General features: G+C 37.4%; 1 long non-coding RNA gene across 1 annotated transcript; it reads left to right on the forward strand.

Moving 5' to 3' along the window:
• The first annotated feature begins 494 nt into the window (after window positions 1–494).
• Window positions 495–6321, forward strand: LOC110755246 (uncharacterized). Its single transcript, XR_002526462.2, has 3 exons — window positions 495–771; window positions 868–1049; window positions 1163–6321. It is a non-coding gene; the product is annotated as an uncharacterized LOC110755246 (long non-coding RNA).
• Window positions 6322–9383: the final 3062 nt, after the last annotated feature.

A 9383-nucleotide genomic window follows, 5' to 3' on the forward strand; every position in this document is an offset into this window, starting at 1 on the left:
TAAGTACAAACTTGTCACTGGAATAGTTGATAAAAATTACTATCTCCAAAACCCACATACTAATTTACACTGCAATGGCCAACATATTGATCTAAATCATCAAATAAAGAAATTTGAAAGAAAGAATTGAGAGGAAAGATTGAAAAAGCACAGTAAACATTATCTTACATGGCATAGAATATTGTAATTTAGTGTATAATACTAGAATAAATATTATCTTACATGACAACGTTTTTAAATATGAGTTAAAAAATGATTGGGTTTATGTTAAAATATAATAATTACATGGATATTTCTATTAACAACTCTTATAACTTTTGCATATGTAGAAATTGGAGTGGTATAACCCCTTTTTCTGTATTGGTGTGATAGTACATGGTATCTATTTTAGGCCTGACTACTATTCCACTATGCACTTCAATACTGAAGAAGACAAGAAATAGCAGAGAAGTGAAAGCAGTCAGAGAAAGCTGGCAAGCACTAGCATCTCTCGAGCAACACAGACCACTAACCAGTCCATCTTTGCAGAGATTCGCGTGACTCAATATAATGACCTTGAAGAAATCAAAGGCCACGCCCCCTTCGCAAACAGCACAATAACTTTGTTTGTTCACCATCCACAACCATCGGCTTCCATCATACGCTTTCCTTTTCTAATTTTTGGATAATCTTTCTGGCTTAAAAACTTGAAGAATTCCAAAAGATATTGTTGGTTAATCTCTTCGTCTCATACATCAAGTCTGGAAACACCAACCAGAAAAAGAAATTCAGGTAGTTTTATGTTGCAATACATGAATTCTTTTTCTTTTGTTTTTAACGTTTCATGCTGGAAGGAAGTGAAACATATTGATGTCGTGTTTCTTGCAGTTTCAGTGGGTTGGCAGAAATTCAAAGGAAGGGTCATATTTTGATTGACGATGTTAACCATTTGTAAGGGCTTTGCTCTTATATATGCAACCAAAAACCTCCGACTTCCTTTTCAAGAAGAAATATTGTTATTTATGGCATCAGGAGAGCGTTTTGGAATGGGCGGTTTCGGAAAACAAGAGGTATTATAAGTTTCAACTTTATCATTCTTTTGTTTTTGGTTTTCAAATAATAAATCATTGTTATAAGTTTCAACTTTAAGTGTCGATGGTTTGATACAAACCCAAATATGCAGGGAAGTGTTAAAATCGACCATGGCTTACTATTTGTGAACATTAACAGAACTTGGTATGATGACGACCCTTATATTTTGGCAAACATGGCAACACAAATTGTGTATGCCAAAGATAGTGTAATTGAGAGAATAGAGATGAACTTGGAGAAGAAGATTTGCAGAAAATGCTAATCTGAAATTGTATTACTCACTTGAGAGTTATATGCAATTGTACATGGCTAATTAATAATTACATCTAACACAAATCCTGGAAAGGTATCCCTAAAACATGGATGTGTAAACATCCCTAAAACATGGATATGTAAATATGGAAAAGTATGAGAGATGATAGACAAGCTTTTCCTTGTTTTAGGAAAGCTGTCTATGTCTTGTTTATGTCTTGACTAACACTCCCCCTCAAGTTGGTGCAAAGATATCACGCATGCCCAACTTGTCAACTGAGTCATGAAAGACTTTACTCGATACGGCCTTCGTCAGAATGTCGGCAAGTTGGTTTTCCGAGTTTACAAACGGAAACTTAATTATACAACTTTCTAGTTTCTCTTTGATGAAGTGTCGGTCGACTTCCACATGTTTGGTACGGTCGTGTTGTACTGGGTTATGTGCTATCTCGATGGCAGCTTTATTGTCACAATATAGGTTTTTGGCATTCACTTGTTTAATGCCAAGATTCTTTAGCAATCTTCGCAACCAAAGCAATTCACATACTCCTTGAGCCATTCCTCTAAACTCAGCTTCAGCACTGGATCTTGCTACAACTCTTTGTTTCTTACTCCTCCAAGTAACTAAATTGCCACCCACAAATGTAAAATATCCAGAAGTTGAGCGTCTATCCGTGATACACCCTGCCCAATTAGCATCAGTGTATCCTTCAAGATCCATAGGTGTATGTTTGGAGAACATCAATCCTTTTCCAGGGGCAGTCTTCAAGTATCGCATTATTCGTATGACTCCATTCATGTGTGCTTCACTCGGTTGATGCATGAATTGGCTTACCACACTCACAGCATAAGCTATGTCAGGGCGTGTGTGGGATAGATAAATCAATCGCCCAACTAACCTTTGATACCTTTCTTTATCAGTAGGAGCTTGATCTGGATACATTCCCAATTTGTGATTCTGTTCAATAGGTGTGTCAGCTGGCTTGCAATCCAGCATTCCTGTTTCTGTCAACAAATCTAACACATACTTTCTTTGGGATAAAAATATGTCATGTTTAGATCTAGCAACCTCAATGCCAAGAAAATATTGTAACTCACCCAGTTCCTTCATCTCAAATTCACTTCCAAGGAGCTTCTGTAGATTCTGCATTTCTTCATTGTCATTACCGGTAACCACCATATCATCAACATAGATGATCAGGGCCGTAAGCTTTCCACCACGACGCTTTAAGAACAATGTGTGATCTGAGCTACTTGGAGTGTACCCAAATCGTTTCATGGAATCAGTAAATCTCCCAAACCAGGCTCGGGGTGATTGCTTTAGCCCATACAGAGATTTTCTCAGCTTGCATACGGTATTAGGACCGGATGTCATAGGAATCCCTGGTGGTGGATCCATATATATTTCTTCTTGTAAGTCCCCATGAAGAAAAGCATTTTTTACATCATATTGCAGTAGTGGCCAGTCAAGATTTGCAGCTAAGGATATGAGAACACGTACAGTGTTGATTTTGGCAACTGGTGCAAACGTCTCCTGGTAGTCAATTCCATATGTTTGTGTATATCCCTTGGCCACTAATCGAGCTTTGTATTGGTCTATGGATCCATCAACTTTATATTTAACAGTGTATATCCATCGACATCCAACTGGTTTCTTCCCATGTGGTAAAGGAACCATTTCCCATGTAGAATTCTTTTTCAAAGCTTCCATTTCAATTGCCATTGCTTCAGTCCATCTAGAATCTATCACAGCATCCTGCCATTTACTTGGAACACATACAGTAGATAATTGATTGACAAATGATGCATATGACTTTGACAATCTATGAGTGGACACATGGTTATTGATGGGGTATTTAGATTTAGCATTAAGGTCAGGGCAATATTGAGGTTTAGGTTTTCCCCTAGTGGATCTAGGTGGAAGTGTATATGGTGCAACATTAGGTGGTTCAGTGGTTACCTCAAGTACTTCTTCATCACTAGACGAATGATGCGATGGTAAGGCAGGAGGGGTTGTATTCTGTAGTTGATCATCAGGGGCATCTAGATCACCTTCTGGTTCCATAGTCTCAAGGTCTTCACTGATATCAGGGCTGGACAGATCATGATTTTCTTCAGAATTTTCGACTCTGTGAAACAGCGACCGGTCGCTGGGTTCTTCACGACCGGTCGCCTGGGGAATTTGAGTGGTATTCGTCTCTGTGTAAAAACGACCGGTCATAAATGTGTCGCGACCGGTCGCATGGGGCATTTCGCGACTGGTCGTCAATGGATCGCGACCGGTCGCCTGGGGCACTTCATGAGATTCTTCAACTCTGTGTAGAAGCGACCGGTCGCAAGTAGGGTGGCGACCGGTCGCCTGGGGTACTTCTCCGTTTTCTTCAGCATTTTTTTCGATATTCTCTTCAAATGACAAGTCCTTCTCTTCACTCCCCCTCTCCCCTTGAAGAGAAGGGGTCTTGGAAACCATAAAGTAGGCCAAATCTTCATGAAAAGTGGTATCCATAGTGACAAAAAAATTTTGAGTAGGAGGATGGTAACACTTGTATCCTTTTTGATTCAAGCCATATCCAATAAACACACATCGGAGGGCACACGGATCCAGCTTACTCCGTTGATGAGAAGGAACATGAGCATAAACAACGCAACCGAACACACGAGGAGGCAACTTGAGAATGGTAGGAAGAGAGATGTGATGAGCCAAGGTATCTAGTGGAGTTTGGAAATTCAGAACGCTACTAGGCACCCGATTAATCACATAGACTGCAGAGAGAAGAGCATGACCCCATAAGTGATGAGGAACAGATTTATCAAGCATATAGGCACGGGCAACTTCAAGTAATTGGCGATTCTTTCGTTCGGCGACACCATTTTGTTGTGGAGTGAAGGGTGTGGAGGTTTGATGATTGATACCTTGGTCCTTGAAGAATTGAGCCAAGGCACCATTCACATACTCCCCACCATTGTCAGATCGAAACACTTTGATGGATGCTTGGAACTGAGTGGTGATCATAGCCTGAAATTCGCGGATTGTGGTGGTAACATCACTTTTATGGGCGAGCAAATATACCCATGTCATGCGGGTACAGTCATCTATAAATGTAACAAACCACCTCTTGCCAGTAGAAGAGACTTTAGCAGGGCCCCAAACATCGGAGTGAATCAACTCAAAAGGAAATTCTGTTTTACTATCACTTGAGGGAAATACAGTGCGATGACTCTTGGCCAACACACATGTTTCACACTTAAACTGAGAATCAACTAAGCCTTGGAATAAAGATGGAAACAATCGTCGAAGGTAGCCAAACGATGGATGTCCTAAGCGACGATGCCATAGCCAAATCTGTTGTTGAGCACGTGAGTTTTGAACATGGGCAGCTCGTGGTGGTGATGAGACCGTCAAGGTATACAACCCCCCTCTCCGTTTACCATGCCCAATCGTCTCGTGAGTCGTAAGGTCCTGAAACTTACAATGAGAAGGATAGAATGTGGCATAACAATTATGTGAGTCAAGGAATTTCCCAACAGACAACAAATTGCATTTAATAGAGGGGACAAGTAGTGTATGAGGTAAGGACAATTTAGGGGAAAGTGATATAGTCCCTTCTCCAGCAACATTAGAAGGAGCCTCATTGGCACTAGTGATGTAAGGATAATGAGATTTAGGAAATAAGGTGGAAAAAACAGTAGAGTCAAAAGTCATATGATCAGTTGCACCAGTATCAATTATCCATGTAGTAGAGCGTGTACCTGAGTCGGGGTTGGAGTCGGAGAGTAAGGCAGGAGATGGAGACTCACCGATAGTCATGACATAAGCAGTCTTGGGTGCCATGTTGTGGGTCTTGTGTGAAAGTATGGATACATAAATGCAACGGAAGTTTTCTGGAACACAACAGGGGTACAACAAAACCAAGTAATCAAAGGAACACAAGTTTGAATTATGCAGGGACAAGGTTAAGTAGAGACAAGGTTTAAGCAAACAAGCTTAGAACTTCAGCAAACAAGAGCACAAATTAGGATTGTGATCACAACCAATTTTAAGGTAAGGCAAAGTATGAGATAGGAATGATATAACAGCAAATTATGGGCAAGGATAGGTAGAGATTAGGAAAGAACAAGGTTATGCAAAGGCAACCAAAATCGATTGCTCTGATACCATGCCAAAGATAGTGTAATTGAGAGAATAGAGATGAACTTGGAGAAGAAGATTTGCAGAAAATGCTAATCTGAAATTGTATTACTCACTTGAGAGTTATATGCAATTGTACATGGCTAATTAATAATTACATCTAACACAAATCCTGGAAAGGTATCCCTAAAACATGGATGTGTAAACATCCCTAAAACATGGATATGTAAACATGGAAAAGTATGAGAGATGATAGACAAGCTTTTCCTTGTTTTAGGAAAGCTGTCTATGTCTTGTTTATGTCTTGACTAACAGTGTATCTACACGACTCTAAAGCCGGGAGCTGTTGGAAAATTGTTCAGAAGATGGTTCAGAGGAATGTGTATGCTATACCAGAACTAGACCCAACTGACAACGACGTCAACAACTTCACTGACCAACGTTTAGAATCTTCAATGGAAAATGATGCTGAAACATTTTGAGATACAAATGTTATATAAGAACCGTTTCAGATACAAGGAGTGTCTTCAATCAAAATACCGATTCAGTCAATTACAATTGACCTCGGTGATCTTTTGCGATACAATGTTGCAGTGGGCTCGAACAACGATGATGATGTAGTTATAGAGGAGGAGGATTGGGAGACCGAAAGTGATGATAGCGACGATAACGAAGGTTATTATAGTTCAGATGATGAATAATGCAATTTATTTGCGACTTGCCATGTAAAACACAGTAAATGAAATTTTTTGTAATTTAATTATGTTAGTGTAAAGATTTTGGCAAATATGCTTGTTTGAATATAACAAAAATGCATATGTGTACTTGTTATATCCAAACCTTATATGTGTGAAGAAATGAAACATTGTTAAATAAATTGAGCTATAAAAATTTGGAATTTATTTTAGTGTTTTCAGCATTACTCTGATCAACAATGCATGTAACCTCTATAATATCATATGGTCATATATTTGAATTGAAGCTAGATGTTGTATTTGACTAGACATGCTTGTCACAAGTGTCTTGTTACAACACCATGTACCTTCATTTAAATCATAAAGCCATGACCCTTTTGGTAATATTTTTGAAAATTGTTTTTAGAGAACATTTTCAAAAAATGAAAATGAGAAACAAACCTTAACATTCCCTTAGCAAAATAAAAGGAAAAAAAAATCATATGTAATCGTATAATCTTTAGTTTAAATATGAAATTAGATAATATATCATGGTTTAATTAAATAGACTAAGTGCAACAGAAAGGGAGAAAAAAAAAATCTCATCCATAAAAAAAATACAATAAAATTCTAATGTAAAAAATATCTCATCCATACAATTAAAATATATTAATCCCAAGTCAGATAGAGGGTTCTTGACGTAATGGTCCAAATGAAAAAAAAAAAAAAAAAATTAGTTCAATTACACAGCCAACAACTTTGTATCCAGTTGCATCCAAATCTCTTTTTTTTGTGCCATCAACAACAAATAATAATTTACAGCACCCTCAATCCTTCAACCCATACAAGAACTATGCTCTATAATAAATACTATCATCAAACCAAAACGAAAAAGCAAGGAAACGTGAAGAAGAAATCTATAGGACACAATTTGGCAATAATCAACTGGAGAGAAGTTTAGAGGGAGCAACTGAGAGAGGAAGGTAGAATTCCAGATCGCATGTATCACTTGGATTGAAAAGAAGATTGATAAGAAGATAAAAGACGAATTCATAAATAAAGATCATTAGTTTCGATACTAATGATCTAGAATTTCTAATTTATGAATACCTAAATTTTTGAAATTATCATAATAATATTTCAAAAGTTAACTTTCTGGAATTTCAGAAGTTTCCGAAAGTGCCGAATATTCTTTATCGAAATAGAATTATTATATTCTGAATTTTTGGAATTGGCATCGGAATTTATTTTTAGTTCCGAATATTTTCATATCGGAATTCGGAACACTTGTTTTCGATCCGTTCCGGCCGAATTGCAGCCCTAACAATCACAAATCAAATTCATAAATGTTTTAATGTTTTCATTTTATAAATTCATCATCAATTTCAAAATGCAATTGGTTACAATTATTTCTATTATTTCACAATACTTGGATTTTTTAATATGATTCATCAGTAATTTTTATAATCATTCTTTTAAAAAAAATAATCTTGTGAGATGCATCAATTCGTTGCACAAACAAACTTTAAGCCACGCCAAGACCACCTACGTCGCGCAATGTGATAATTTTCGAGAGTTTAGGGTTTAGGGTTTAGGTTTTAGGGTTCAGGTTTAGGGTTTGCGTGACGTAAGGCTATCTTCTACGTCGTGCAAGTTGTGATAATTTTGGCTTCAGAATTTAGGGTTGCGCGAGCTAAACTGATGCTTGAAATTAGTCGTTGCGCAAAACTCTTTGCGCGATGCCAGTTTTTGTTACGTTGTGCAAGTTGTGAAAATTTTGGTGTGAAAATATTACTTTGCGCGACGCCTTAGTTTTTACGTCGCGCAAGTTTGTGAAAATTTTGTCGGCCAGTTTCTAAAAAGTCTTTGCGCGACGTCAATTTATTTTTACGTCACGCAAGTTTGCGAAAATTTTGGCGGCCGCTTGTAAAAAAGTCTTGGCGCGACGTCAATTTATTGTTACGTCGCGCAGATCGAAAATTTTGGCAGATAAAAGTCTTTGCGCGACGTCATTTTGTTGTTATGTTGAGCATTGCGAAAATTTTGACGTGTAAATATTACCTTGCGCGACGCCAAGATTTGGTCGTCGCGCAAGTTCGAGAAAATTTTCTAAAAAAAAGGCGCAGATTTTGTTCATTCCGTCTTCAATCTCATCCCTCTCAAGCCCTCTCTCATTCGACCCCTCTCATCCCTCTCTTTGAACCGGAGACGACGGCCCCTCTCTCTCTCTCTCTCTCTCTCTCTCTCTCTCTCTCTCTCTCACCACACTGCATCCTGGTCTCTCTCTGGGTCTCCCTCGAAACCCCCTCTGGTAAAATTCCCAACTCTTGCCCCAATTTAATAAAATTTCAACTATACTGAAATTATAGATTCTAAAATATAGCCCCCTCTGGTAATATTGGACATTTGTTTTCAAATTATAGATTCTGAAATCTCCATTTTGGCATATTGAAATGTGATGTTGCTGCCCAATTTATTTATTTATTTTTTGTAATATTTGCTGCCCAAATTTCATCTATGCTGAGCTTGGGTAAATTAAAAATGGAAGTGGCACTGAGACATGTTTTGGTGTTTGAAGTTTGGAAACATCTGATAAATTTGTATTTCTCTTCTGGGTTTATAGATTTGTATTTCTGTTTTTTCGGTGCTGATTACTGGGTTTTGGTTTGCTTTTGGCAGCAGATAACACATGGGCTTGATTTTTATCTACAAACTCATTTTCTCTTTGTTTTCTGCAGAAATTTAAGATTTTTGTTGTTGTTGTCAATTTTTGATTTACTTGCACTTATTAATGTCTTTAGTTAGTAATCTGCTTGTTGCAAACCTTTTCTCTTCTGGGTTGTTTAACACTTTAATTTATTAAGAAGAAATTTAAGAAATTTTTTTGGTGCTAAAAGTCCAGTTTATTCTTTTTCATACACTGGATGTATATTGGCGGCTGTAACTTCTGTTATTTTTGTCGTAGCATTTCATTTTCCATTTTGGAGAGGATGAGGGATATATGAAAAATGTGTTGGCGAGTCCTTACTTAGTTAGGATTTTGGTTCCTTATTTCATTAGAATTTTGGTTACTTACCAATTATTATTTAGTCCTTTTGTAATAGAGATTTACTTCCGATTGTAATTTAGATATATTTCCTATTTTATTTAGGGTTAACACATCTTTGTACTTGTATAAATACCTCCATATTGGAGAATAATAATAATATGAGCGTATCTGAGCATAACCAAATATTTACCCTACTTTGTTTGACATG

The sequence above is a fragment of the Prunus avium genome, chromosome 4, assembly GCF_965620075.1.
Source record: "Prunus avium chromosome 4, drPruAviu1.hap1.1, whole genome shotgun sequence".
Taxonomy (NCBI): Eukaryota; Viridiplantae; Streptophyta; class Magnoliopsida; order Rosales; family Rosaceae; genus Prunus; species Prunus avium.